Raw genomic sequence first — 15,007 nt, 5'->3', positions numbered from 1 at the left:
AACTAGACATAAAAAGAAGCAGTAAAGTTTACATGATTATAAGCGCTAAGTGCTACTTGTCAAAACATTGCAGAAAAGGCTACAATATCAGTTCCTGCTGCCGGATTACTGTAACACTGTGTACAAAATAGCTAAGAGGAATCACCTCATACTCATCTACTTTAACATACGAAGGCTTCCAAATCATCATGTCGCTAACATTGCGTCTTGTACAGTGGATGTGATGATGAATTACTGCTGTGTTAGCGATAGTTTTTGATGTCAGCAGTGAATCACATGACTCCCTGTAATGTGAAAGGATTGCACGTACAGAGCCGATCACACTGAGTCAACACCGTGCAGGCACCTCGTCCCCCGCTATAAATCCATGAATACACTGCTCACACAACTCAGTAGCTGAGAACACTACCTCTTCTCTCTGTGAGCTTCACCCCAGACTTCGTTCTCAACTCATGAGTTGTGCGAGTGGTTTATACAGAGTTTTAGTTGGAGAGCAATGCCAGCTTCGAGAAAACTGTAGCATTTATTCTCAGTACAATCGGCAGGACAAATGACCATTTTGCAATACAGGTGATTCAGGGTTGATATCGAGAATATTTCTTAATGCAGCTTTTAAGTTTAATTTCATTTCACTGGGTATTTCAGTGCATGCACAGTTTGTAAACTGGGTCTATCAGGTGCTATTTTTCTTTTCTTTTCTTTTTTTTGGGGGGGGGATTTTTCTCCCCAGTTGTACCCGGCCAATTGCCTCACTCTTCCGAGCCGTCCCGGTCACTGCCCCACCCCCTCTGCCGATCCGGGGAGGGCTGCAGATTACCATATGTCTCCTCCGATACATGTGGAGTCACCAGCCGCTTCTTTTCACCTGACAGTGAGGAGTTTCGCCGGAGGGACATAACACATGGGAGGATCATGCTATTCCCCCTCTTCTCTGAACAGGTGCCCCGACTGACCAGAGGAGGCGCTACTGCAGCAACCAGGACACATACCCACATCCGGCATCCCATCGGCAGACACGGCCAATTGTGTCTGTAGGGACGCCCGACCAAACCCAATGGTTTGGGTCTTAACCCCCCCCCCCCAAGACCTGCTCATGGAGTGTGCGCTTGGTATAGGAAAGAGTCCTGCTTCCATCTACACTCTTCTCTTCATGTTAAGTTACAGGTAATGGAGTTTAAGTGGCATTTAGAGGTAATTCTTAACCTTTCCTCATACAAAATATGGGAGCCAAAAAGGCGCCTGGGAATGACTGCAGTGTCAGAGATGTGCTGTGCAGTGATTAACAGTTCTCTTGATTCAGGGCAATACCGATGCCACCGTGCTTTACTCTCAGTTGCCATGTCTCATTATCCTTGCTCTGCTAATGGAGGAAGGAGACGAATAATTCATCTGCCCTGGTGATAGTGTGAAGCATATCAGGCCTCCTCAGGGGAGAGGCGAAGGCTTGTCATTCAGGGAGCACAGCATTAAAAGATAGTTGGGTCAGGGTAATTTATTAATGAAGTGTGAGGCAGAAAAACAATGAACTTGACCAAAGCATTGTGCTATATAAAAAGTACAAAGAATCACAGAACAAAAAAAAAGAAAACTTGGATGCTAAATAAGATTGCAAGAGGGCAAGTTTATGGACAAGCCTATGTGTGGGACAAGAGAAGTGGCGTCTGGTGTCAATTTGCATTAAGAAAAACAAAACACAAAACCATGTAGGATTTTCCAGCCACATTAAGTCAATAAAACAAGGAGTCAAACTCCTCGAATAAGTAGAAACTTTTTTTTTTTTAGTAGAACAGTAACATTAGGTATGGGATCATGATCAGCTGTTTACTAATAATCAATTTTAGTCAATTTTACTCACCATAGGCAAATCGGTAGACATTTGGATTACCAGGTGGACTAAAGGCTCCTCAAATCAATGTCTCTGCATCATGAACAAAGGCTCGAGACAGGATCCCTCTATAGTAAAAAGGTTGGAGGGCACGTTGTCTGTGTCGTCCTCTGATCTTTTCCCATCTATTTCTCTCACATCTTCAGTACTTTTGTACCAGGTTGGCAAGTGTCCAAAACCCTTTCAGATACACACTACAGATGGTTCTTCTTAGCATTTTGGAAAATCGTTTGGTAACTCTTTTTCTGCGCACAACTTCATCTGGTAGATTTATGGCCTCTTTCTTCCGTATAGCCCCTGGTCTCTTTTATGGACGCTGTAGCATGCCATGCATGGCTGTTATCTGAAAAGCTGTGCAAAAAGGGAGTAAGAAAAAAATTCACTTTCTTTTAAGAAGGCTCAGGCTACTTTTGAAACTTGTCTTTCAATGGTGAATTTGCTCTGTTTGCTACAGGGTTGAGATTTTGTAGCCTTTGCAAATGGATTGGCTGAGGTAAAGATATGTGTAGGTAGACTTACCTGAAAGAAAATAATCAGGGGAAACACGCAAAATATTTAAGTCCAAACATGTGAAGCTCAAATTGCAAGGCATGAAATGTTTTCATTGTCAGAGCCAAATGAAAACATAAATTTTGTGATGAGCCTGAAAAGATTTTAGCCCTGTCAATTTTTCACGTCAGTTTCACCGCTGTCAACAGGCTGTAAAATTGTTTGAACTTTGATAGCTAACAGGTATAACGAGAGAAGAGCTGCATCAATAACGTCATCTGTACCATGAATGCAAAACACTAAAACTTGAGGGAAGGTTTACTGAATCCCCCATAGTGACACTGAATAGGTTCTCTGCCTGCTTTGAGCGGGAATCGGGACCACTGGACAATACTCAGAACCGTGTTGGGCTCTCACTCATCCAGGTAACACATCCAGTGACAGAGGCCAACATGATTAAGGTTTTTAAATCTGTCAAAGTACGCAGAGCTACTGGCCGAGGTGGTATCCCATCTCGTGTCCTTAAGACCTGCTCTATTCAGCCTATCGAATGTTTTTACAGACATTTTTAACCTGTCATTGTGTGGTTCCTACATGCTTTAAGAAACCCCTTATTGTGCCTGTACCCAAAACATCCCCTGTATTCTGTCTTAATGATTACAGACTTGTTGCTTTGACCTCAACTAATTTTTCAAAGTATTTCATTATTACTAAGACATACATAAATCTTAACATTCCTGCCAACCTTGAGCCGCTACAGTTTGCTTATGGGTCAACTAGATCTGTGCAGGATGCTGTGTTAAAACACCTTGAAGGAAAAAACACCTATGTCAGAATGTTGTTTATTGACTATAGCTCTGCGTTTAATACCGTTCTACCGTCTAAATTGGTGTTGAAGCTTAGGGACCTCGGTCTATGTAATTCCATCTGTAAGTGGTTATATGACTTTCTGACAGGCAAACCTCAGACGGTGAGAGCAGGTACCAGCTACTCATCCACCATAGTTCTCCACACAGGAGCACCACAGGCTTGTTGCCTTGGTCCCTTACTCTACAGTCTGTTCACACATAACTGTGTTGCCACATATAACAGCATAGTGACATTTGCAGATGACACCAGAGTAGTTGGACTGGTAAATGACAACAGTGAAGATCCCTATAAAAAGTAGGTGAGGGACCTGTCAAGATAATAACCTCTCCCTAAATGTTGAGAAAACAAATGAGATAATTGTTGATTTTAGGACATCCAAAGTGGTTCAGACACCAATTTACATCAATGATGTCCCTGTTGAAATTGTGAAGAACTTCAATTTTTTTTTTTGGGGTATTCAGATCTCAGACTTCCTTCCAATTGTGTCTGGCCAATTACCCCACTCTTCCAAACCATCCTGGTCACTGCTCCACCCCCTCTGCTGATCCGGGGAGGGCTGCAGACTACCACGTGTCTCCTCCAATACATGTGGAGTCGCCAGCTGCGTCTTTGCACCTGACAGTGAAGAGTTTCGTCAGGGGGATGTAGCGCATGGGAGGATCATGCTATTCCCCCCAGTTCCCTTTCCCCCCTGAACAGGTGCCCTGACTGACCAGAGGAGGCGCTAGTTCAGCGACCAGGACACATACCCACATCCGGCTTTCCACCCGCAGACACGGCCAACTGTGTCTATAGGGACGCCCGACCAAGCCGGAGGTAACACAGGGATTTGAACAGGTGATCCCCGTGTTGTTAGGCAATGGAATAGACCACCAAGCCACCCAGACACCCCTCTCTCTTGGTCTCTAAACACCAGCTGGATCATTAAAAAGGCACATCAGACACTACTTTCTGAGATGTCTTAAAAAATTTTGAATGTCCACAAAAACCCTGGTCAGTTTCTACCAGACTACCCTAGAGAGCATCCTTACTGGAAGCATACTGGTGTGGTTTGGCAACCTGACTGAACAAGACCACAGTCAACTGAGAAAGATAGTAAAAATGGCTTCAAACATCATAGGAACAGCACTGCTACAGCTTTAGGACATGTTCACCACCCACTGCTGAAGGAAGGCCCTAAGTATGATGAAGGACATCATCCACCCAAAACACGGTCTGTTCTCCTCCTTCCCTCAGGACAATGCTTACAGAGCATCAGAGCTCCGACCAGCCGCCTCAATGACAGTTTTTACCCCCAGGCGGTCAGAATAATGAACAGAAGACCCCTCACATAACAGCAGTGATTTATTATTTTGTGGGATTTCTTATTTATTGTTTTTGTTATTTCTTTATGTATACTTTAAGGGCTGAGAGAACCAGGGGACATGCACGTCATTGCATTGGAGGGTACATGGTACTTTTTATATATGTGTATGACAAAGTGAAATTTGAACTTGGCTTGAACTGTTTCATGTGTTTTTAATGAGCTTCGCAGCCACTGTGCATGTCAATGTGGGTATTACCGTGACACAACAATGCACTGCAGACCCATGGAAAAATTTATTTTCTGCCACTAAACAAGGAAACCATTGACTGTTAGGAAACACCTTTTACCTTCCTGCCAATTTGAAATGCTGTCAGTGAGAAAGAGAGAGAGGAAGATAGCAAAAGAGTCCTCCCCTGGGGAACATTAAGAGATTAAAGAAAGCAATGTTAGACGTCAGCATTTCCTTGATACTCATAATCCTCCCTATTCTTCTTCTTCATTGCCTTCTCCCCAAAGATCTCTGCCTCTGCTTATACTTCACTCATACCATTTACATTTTTCTACTATTTACAGTATCATTACCCCATTCTCCTGAGCAGTCCTGGTCGCTGCTCCACCCCCTCTGCTGATCCGGGGAGGGCTGCAGACTACCACATGTCTCCTCCGATACATGTGGAGTTGCCAGCTGTTTCTTTTCACCTCACAGTGAGGAGTTTCGCTAGGGGAACGTAGTGTGTGGGAGGATCATGCTATTCCCCCCAGTTCCCCCTCCCCCCGAACAGGCGCCCCGACCGACCAGAGGAGGCGCTAGTGCAGCGATCAGGACACGTACCCACGTCCGGCTTCCCACCCGCAGACACAGCCCAATTGTGTCTGTAGGGACGCCCGACCAAGCCGGAGGTAACACGGGGATTCGAACCGGCCATCCCTATGTTGGTAGGCAACGGAATAGACCGCCACGCCACCCAGATGCCCCTACAGTATCATTCATATGGTGAATACTCTTCTCAATGTTGAAGAAATCTATCTCTCATTGAAACAGAGCTGCAAATGGGTAGATGTGGTCCAACTGATTTCTCAGCAGCTGGCCTATCAGTAGGGGTTTGGTAAATGCAAAACATCGCATCCTAGTCAAATGTCAAACTATCATGGGTGTATTTACTGAACCTGGCAATCCCTAATTTTGTGCTATATTACTGAAACACTGCTCCCCTTAGTGGCTTAGCGGCTCTCCTTGGTGGCATGTCTCAGGAGGTAGAGCGACTTGTCTAGTAATTGGAAGGTCGCTGGCTCAATCCCCGGCTCCGGCGGAGAGCGTATCAAACTGTCCTTGAGCAAGACACTGAACCCCTAACTGCTCCTGATGGGCAGGTTGGTGCCTTGCATGGCAGCTTCCACCATCAGTGTATGAATGTGTGTGTGAATGGATGAATGTGAGGCATACACTATCGTTATTTAAATGCAGTCCATTTGCCATTCCTTAGACTGGATTCTCAGTAAGTTCACCATCAAATAAAATAATTCTTGTTCCTATGTAGGCAGACAGAGAGTTGCTTACTGTGCTTCTTGCTTGGTTAATTTGTGTTGTGTTTGTATGTCTTTATTGGCAGCTATGTGTGTATGCATCAGGGTATGTGTGTGTAGCAGAAACTGGTGATATTAAGTCATTGCAGATAAATATGCTAATGGATCGTAAATGGCTTTGATTGTCTCTGCAGACAATGGCAACTAGAAAGAGAAAATGCCTCAGTCAAGTAATTCAGATTAATAGCTCCTGGAGGTATAGATACACATAAGCCATACAGACGCTTACAGGGGCTTACTTGCTTTGTGTCTCTCAGTGCAACGTTCATGCCCACAGTACAGAGTTATTAATGCTTTCCCTTTTATAACCTGTGGGCATTGTAAATAGACGTATAAAACCTGACGTGGTGGATATCGCGTCAATGGTTGATCTCTTACAAGGCGAAACAGCCTATTGCACCCCCATCCCTTCAGGCCTAACATGCGATTCCATGGTCTTACCTGCCACTTCCAACAACTGCCCTTAATATGAATGGTGGTTTTGGACATAGGAAGGTAAATGTAATCATCCATCCATCCATCCATTTTCCAAGCCACTTATCCTAATTAGAGTCGTGGGATGCCGGAGCCTATCCCAGCAGTCATTGGGTGGAAGGCGGGGAAACACCCTGGACAGGTCGCCAGGCCATCACAGGGCAGACACATTCACACCTAGGGAAAATGTAAGTTTGATTCACCTGACCTATACATGTCTTTGGGAGGAAACCGGAGCACCCAGAGGAAACCCATGCAGACACGGGAAGAACATGCAAACTCCACACAGAGGTTGACCTGGGATGACCCCTAAGGTTGGACAACCCCGGGGTTTGAACCCAGGACCTTCTTGCAGTGAGGCAACAGTGCTAACCACTGGGCCAACATGCTGCCAAATGTAATCATCCATCCATTATCCAAACTGCTTATCCCGCTCTCAGGGTCGCAGGGATGCTGGAGTCTATCCCAGCAGTCATTGGGCGGCAGGCGGGGAGACACCCTGGATAGGCTGCCAGGCCATCACAGGGCCGACACACACACACACACACACACACACACACACACACACACGTAGGGACAGTTTAGTATGGCCAATTCACCTGACCTCCATGTCTTTGGACTGTGGGAGGAAACCGGAGGAAACCTACACCGACACGGAGGAGAACATGCAAACGCCACACAGAGGACAACCTGGTAAGACTACCCTGGGGTTCAAACCCAGGACCTTCTTGCTGTGAGGCAACAGTACTAACCACTGTACCACCATGCCACCAAATGTAATCATAATTAAAAAACAAAAAAACCACAAGAATGCAAATTTGATCCTTGGGTTTGGGTTACAGAAGTTATTGTTTCAATGGAGCACACATTTAGCCATTAACCATTATTTCTAGAGCCATTTCTCTTTTCCTCTGTAGTTCATACAGTCTCATTTCTAACTGAGTTGAATCACCTGACCCGCATCTATGCTCGGCTTGTTTTCAAAGCAAATACATTCAACAGTGCCACATGTTGTTTTGTCATTTTATCTTCATCACAGGCAATGTAACGGCATTATTTCCTTTGTAATCTAGGTCGGGCATTAGAACATAGTCATTTGGACAGGAAAGATAAGTAGATAGCAGGATAAATGGTGTTCCCTTTTGCAATGTGTGACCCCCTCCCAAGCTTAGCAAAACAATCTTGTGAACTTTCAATGTGTCAAAAGCCTGGCGGCAGCTGCCAACTACCTACAGGAAATTTAGATTTTTATAAAGGCTCAATTTACAGCGAGCCTTAACCTGTACAGACTTGAACTTTTTCAAAGTACGTAAAACATTTTCCTGAGTTTCCACCTCAGTGGTATTCTAAGTAAGGCACGGTATGTGGCCCTTTTAAGCCCGCCTGACCTGGAATATCAATGGAGCCTCGAACATTATGAAGCTACAGCCAAAAGGTGTTTAAGCAAAAAAAACAACATAGAACATTTGGAGGACAATTACTCTTACGTGGAATCTGGGAGCAACATGCTTAAACTTGGAGAATAAATAGATGAGGTATGCCATGTCTAGTCGCCGGTGCTGCTGTGTACTCAAGCTGTGTGCTGAGCTAACTTCCTCACTGGTGCAACCCTGCGTTCATATTCCCCTATGGTAAATACTGGGTGAGAGGCAAATGAGTAATAACACAGTTTTCTGTCTCTCTTGGGTGTTGAGGAGATCTTCAGGAAACACTAAAATGAGTCCCCCTGTCTTTAAGAGAAACATTGCTGGGAGAGATAACAGCAAATATTTAAGTATGCCAGAATGGAGGAAGAACTCAAATTCAGAGCCAGTGCTGTGGGGGTGTCTCTTTCTCCAAACACTAATTACGGTGTTTCAAATTGCTCTGTAACCTTAATTTGGAATAAGTCCATATTGTACGGGGGTAACTTTGTGTGTCAGCTTAATGGCAAATGCTCTTTCACGTTTAAATCTCTACTTCCAATTTCCATTTTAGTAATTTTGCATGCTTTTGTTGAAAGTGAGGATTTGCATGCCTATTTCAACACTTAGTAAAATGTCATGACCCTGAAGGCCCTGGGGCAGCTATTCAAAACTCATTTTTATCGTTTTGAAATACATGGCTGTCAATTTTAAAGGGAGTCTGTATTTTCTTGGGTGAGGATGTTTGACTTCTCTCTCCTCAAAAGTTGATATGCGAAAGTTTCCAGGCAGTACGATGATGTACAGTAGATATATGTAGATGTAGTACATGCAGTAGATAGTGTTACTCTATTGTGATCCAGTACCCAATTGAAGTCCCAGCCATTGTACAGTTAGGTTACACTTTCTACATTATTATACTAATGAGTATGGGTGAGCTGGACAACATGAGACGCATCTGCACTGAGACTTTCACAAGCCCATATGGGTATAACATTTGCTAGGCATGGCTGAAACACTAGGTTTGAATCTCAGACAGTGTGTGAGCATGTAGGGCACATTTCACCACCTCTGTATCAGTTAAGGGACGGGAACACAATTGCTTGTAAGTGACCACATGGAACTAATGATCGCAGCATTGTTTTTCATGTCATACAGCTGCCACCCTGCTCTTAAATTCAGGCCAAGGGTTAGACTGCTGTAGTATTTGTGCAGTTTAGAAAAATAATGGCTCGATTCAGTCATACTCACATTTGTGTGATTCAGCTTAGTAGCTGTAGTCTTGAATTTAAGTATAAACTGTACCCCACTGCTGGTAGGATAGTGACTATCTAGGACTACAGTTGAACTGTAATGATTTTTGGTTACAAAACCACCATCATTGCCTCTACCGTGAGCACTCTGAAATGTCACAGTAATACCCAAGGGGCTGTTTCTTTCTTTTTTTTTTACTTCATGGGTGTAGCAGTAATACCATGGATGGGAGGAACACCTCCTGTGGCTTTTATCGATACGCGCTGAATGACTCGAAGCAGCATAAACCATGAAAAGAAGAACCCACTGATTGATTCAACGATCAGTGAAGTACAGCCATGTTTACGTGGGAGTCATCAGAAAGTGTGGGAACATGTCTGGCCAGTCAGATTGTTCAGATGCTACATTGCATTTTGCTTGGTAAAAATTATTTTAATGTGTTGTATCTGACTCAAAACACTCAAGTATGTACCAAAATGTGTCTTGGTGGATGGGTGACAGAACTTAAAGTTAGTGGTAAAACTGAGATGGTCTTCCCCTCACCCCCAGTCAATCTCCCCCTTGAAGAAGCACTGTAGAGGGTTGCTGGTCACCCCTGCTGTTAGCCTGTTATGAAGGAGTTTTCTTTTCTTTTATTGCACTTTGCCAGCCTTTTAATTGACCCCTGGGGATGAATAAAGTTTATTGAATCGAACTGAATTGAACTAAATGTATCTTTCTTTTTTGGATGTCTCCCCCTTTTTCTCACCAATTGTACCCATCTAATTACTCCATTCTTCCGAGCCATCTTGGTTGCTGATCCACCCCCTCTGCTGATCTGGGGAGAGCTGCACACTACCACATGCTTCCTCTTATACATGCGGAGTCACTCACCTGACAGTGAGGAGTTTTCACCAGGGAGACGTAGTGCGTGGGAGGATCACGCCATTCCCCCCAGTTCCTCCTCCCCCTGAACTGGCACCCCGACTGACCAGAGGAGGCGCTAGTGCAGTGACCAGCACACATATCCACATCTGGCTTTCCACCCACAGACACAGCCAATTGTGTCTGTAGGGATGCCCGACCAAGCCAGAGGTAACACAGGGATTCGAACTGGCAATCCCCATGTTGGTAGGCAACAGAATAAACTGCCACGTTACCCAGACACGCCTAACTAAACGTATCTTTGTCTAAGGCTTATAATGAATGAGAACTTCTCACATAAGTGTACTTTTTTTTTTTTTGCCACGAACCTGTGGCTATTACACCATCTGTGACCAATAATGACATCTATCTGTGTACCACCTGCATGTTCTATCTGTTCTTAAGGAGTATTATCTAATTGATGAAAGGAAGTACGACTTGTAACGATGTGCAAATCTCACCAGGAACCCTCATACAGTATGCAAATCTTCTTTTGGACATCATGTAGTAATGTGTCATGTGATTGTACAGGATCTGTACCTGTTGGGTACTACTACGACTACTTTTGGCTGCTCCTGTTAGGGGTCGCCACAGCAGATCATCTGTTTCCATCTCTTCCTGTCCTCTGCATCGTCCTCTGTCATGCAAGCCATCTGCATGTCCTCCCTCACCACATCCATAAACCTCCTCTTTGGCCTTCCTCTTTTCCTCTTCCCTGGCAGTTCCATATTCAGCATCCTCCCAATATACCCAGCATCTCTCCTCCACACATGTCCAAGCCATCTCAATCTTGTCTGTCTTGCTTTGTCTCCAAACCGTCCAACCTCAGCTGGCCCTCTAATATACTCATTCCTAATCCTGTCCTTCGTCACTCCCAATGAAAATCTTAGCATCTTCAACTCTGCCACTTCCAGCTCCGCCTCCTGTCTTTTTGTCAGTGCCCCCATCTGTAAATCGTACAATTTAGTTGGCCTCACTACCATCTTGTAAACCTTCACTTTTGCTGTTACCCTTCTGTCGAAAATCACTCCTGACAGTTTTCTCCACCCACTCCACCCTGTCTGCACTCTCTTCCGCACTCCTTGCTACTTTGAACAGGTGACACCAAGTATGTAAACTTGTCCATCTTTGTCACCTCTACTCCTTGCATCCTCACCATTCAGCGGTCCTCCCTCTCATTCACGCATACGTATTCCATCTTGCTCCTACTGACTTTCATTCCACTTCTCTCCAGTGCATACCTCCACCTCTCCAGGTTCTTCTCAACCTGCTCCCTACTCTCACTACAGATCAAAATGTCATCCACAAACATCATTGTCCATGGAAACTTCTGCCTGATCTCATCTGTCAACCTGTCCATCACCACTGCAAACAAGAAAGGGCTCCGAGCCAATCCTTGATGTAATCCCACCTCCACCTTGAACCCATCCATCATTCCTACAAGACACCTCGCCACGGTCACACTGCCCTTGTACATATCCAGCACCACTCCTACATACTTGTCTGCCACTCCTGCCTTCCTCATACAATACCACACCTCTCTCAGCACCCTGTCGTATGCTTTCTCTAAATCCACAAAAACACAATGTCACTCCTTCTGACCTTCTTTATACTTCTCCATCAACACTCTCAAAGCAAACATCGCATCTGTAGTGTTCTTTTGTGGCATGAAACCGTACTGCTGCTCGCGAATCATCACCTCTCCTCTTAACCTAGCTTCTATAACTCTTTCCCATATCTTCATACTGTGGCTGATCAACTTTATACCTCTGTTGTTATTACAGCTCTGCACATCGCCCTTATTCTTGAAAATCTGTACCAGTGTGCTTCTTCTCCACTCCTCAGGCATCCTCTCCCTTTCCAAGATTGTGTTAAACAATCTAGTTAAAAACCCTACTGCCATCTCTCCTAAACACTTCGATGTCTCCACAGGTATGTCATCTGGACCAACCACCTTTCCACTCTTCATCCTTTTCATAGCTGCCCTCACTTCATCCTTGCTAATCCTCTGCACTTCTTGATTCACTATCCCCACATCATCCAACCTTCTCTCTTTTTCTTCATTCATCAGTCCCTCAAAGTACTCCTTCCATCTTCTCAACACTCTCCTCATATTTCCATCTCTATCCTTCATCACCCTAACCTGCTGCACATCCTTCCCAGCTCAGTCCCTCTGTCTAGCCAATCGGTGGAATTCCTTTTCTCCTTCATTAGTGTCCACCTGTCATACAACTCACCATATGCCTTTTCCTTTTCCTTTGCCACCTCTCTCTTCACTTTGCAACATATCTCCTTGTACTCCTGTCTACTTTCTTCATCTCTGACTATCCCACTTCTTCTTTGGCAACCTCTTCCTCTTTTTTTCCTGTACTCCATTATTCCACCACCAACTCTCCTTGTCTTCCTTCCTCTGTCCAGATGACACACCAAGTACCTTCCTAGCCATCTTCCTCGCTATTTCTTTAGTAATTGCCCAGCCATCCAGCAACTCTTCACTACCACACAGTGCCTGTCTTAACTCCTCCCTGAACTCCACACAACAGCCTTCCTTCTTCAACTTCAACTTCCACCATTTGATCCCTTGGTTCTGCCTTCACTCTCTTCCTCTTGATCTCCAAAGTCATCCTACAGACCACCATCCGAGGCTGCCTAGCTATGTTCTCCCCTGTCACCACCTTGCAGTCTCTAGTCTCTTTCAAATCATGCCTCCTGTATAAGATATAGTCCACCTTTGTACACTTTCCTCCACTCTTATACGTCACCCTGTGTTCCTCCCTCTTCTTGAAATATGTATTCACCACAGCCATTTCCATCCTTTTCGCAAAATCCACCATCTGTCCTTCCACATTTCTCTCCTTGACACCATACCTACTCATCATCTCCTCCTCACCTCTGTTCCCTTCACCAACATGCCCATTGAATCCACTCCAATCACCACTCTCTCCTCCTTGGGTACTCCCTCCACAACTTCATCCAGCTCCCTCCAGAATTCTTCTTTCTCTTCCATCTCACATCCAACTTGCGGGGCATATGTGCTGATAACATTCATCATCACACCTTCACTTTCCAGTTTCATACTCATCACTCTGTTTGACACTCTCTTCACCTCCGGCACACTCTTGACATACTCTTCCTTCAGAATTACCCCTACCCCATTTCTCCTCCCATCCGCACCGTGTTAGAAGAGTTTGAATCCACCTCCGATGCTCGTGGCCTAACTCCCCTTCCACCTGGTTTCTTGCACACACAGTATAGCTACCTTCATTCTCTCCATATCAGCCCACTCTCTCATTTTACCAATCATAGTGACAACATTCAAAGTTCCGACTTTCACCTCTACACTCCTACCCTTCCTCCTCTCCCACTGCCTCTGGACATAACTTCTCCCTCTCCTTTTCCTTCGCACAACAGTAGCATAGTTTCCACTGGCACCCTGCTGGCCAACAGTACCAGTGGCGGTCATTGATAACCCGGGCCTTGACCAATCCATTATGAAAATCTGACTTATGATCCACGTATTTGATTTGGCAAAGGTTTCACACTGGACGTTCTTCCTGACGCAACGCCCCACATTTATCCGGGCTTGGGACTGGCACTAAGAATGTACTGGATTGTGCATCCTCAGTGGCTGGGTTATCCGTGCCTGTTGCCTATTTAATAAAAAAGCTCATTCATAAGGCGTCATGTGCTTGTCTAGACTAGAGAACACACAGAAAAATAGTGATGAGGTGTTGCTGCAAACCAAGTTCCTATTTACCATTCTGGTCTGCCTTTTCTGCAACTTAGCGGTAAAAAAAAAAAAAAAAATTGACAGAAAAAAAAACAAGAAATGGCTCTGAAATAAAATCCGATTGTGGAGAAAATTATATGGAAATACAAATCTGCTCTATTCATATCTTGCCACCCTGCAGACTTCATTAAACAAAACAACACGCTCTGTGTAAAACCCATCACAATAAAACTTATCAGTTACCAAAATACAAACAAATATGTTATCTCACATGTTATATTTCTGCTTAATTTGCCACAAATATTTGATATTGGGTGTCAGGGTCTTGTTATTCCAGATGGACCACTGGTCTCTGAAGAGATTCAGTTTCCCTGACAGCGATGTTATGCCCATCTGATTGTTAATCTGATTCAAATCCTCTCCTCCTAGCCACTGCAGTACTTAGTGTTAGTACTGTGAAGCTGTTGGAGGCTCTCGGAGTAGTTATTGATTGTTTGGGGACTGTTGCAAGCATGAGGAGGGTAATTGAATGATGGGTGTCCATGCAGTGCCTGCAGGGACACACAGGAAAGGAGCGATATGCTAGCATTGTCTCCCTGAATGTTCACTGTCTGGACGCCGCGAACTGTGACGGCATGGCGTACGGGTTAAACCTGCAGGAAAAGGAAAGTCACTTATAATGTTTATTGAGTAAGATATGCGTGTGTGTCTTTTTTTTATCATGTTATACAGGGTCGTTGCCTTTTATGAGAGCTGTTGGATTTAATTGGGGAATTTCTGCTTTGGGCGTACACTGTTTTTCAGTTTGAATAAAGGATTAGATTTAACAGGCAAAAATGGTTGAAAGACAGATGCTTTTGGCTGGAACTGTAAGATATTCAAACAGTTTCACAGCTCCAAATGAAAGACTCGCTTTCTCTTCTCTTCCTTATTGTACTTTCGACTACCTCTTGACATCAGCTGGGGAAAAAGGGCTGCAAACTGCCAATGCTTCTTAAAGACTTTCTTTTCTAAGCAAATATTTTTTGCACAGTTCATCATTTTCCCTGTGAGTTGCAGATTAGCTGGATCCGCAGGGTCATTTTTCTTTATGCAATCTATTTTGAAGA

This window comes from Lampris incognitus, chromosome 1, assembly GCF_029633865.1.
Source record: "Lampris incognitus isolate fLamInc1 chromosome 1, fLamInc1.hap2, whole genome shotgun sequence".
NCBI classification, from domain to species: Eukaryota; Metazoa; Chordata; class Actinopteri; order Lampriformes; family Lampridae; genus Lampris; species Lampris incognitus.
Note: the sequence above shows the minus strand (reverse complement) of the source record.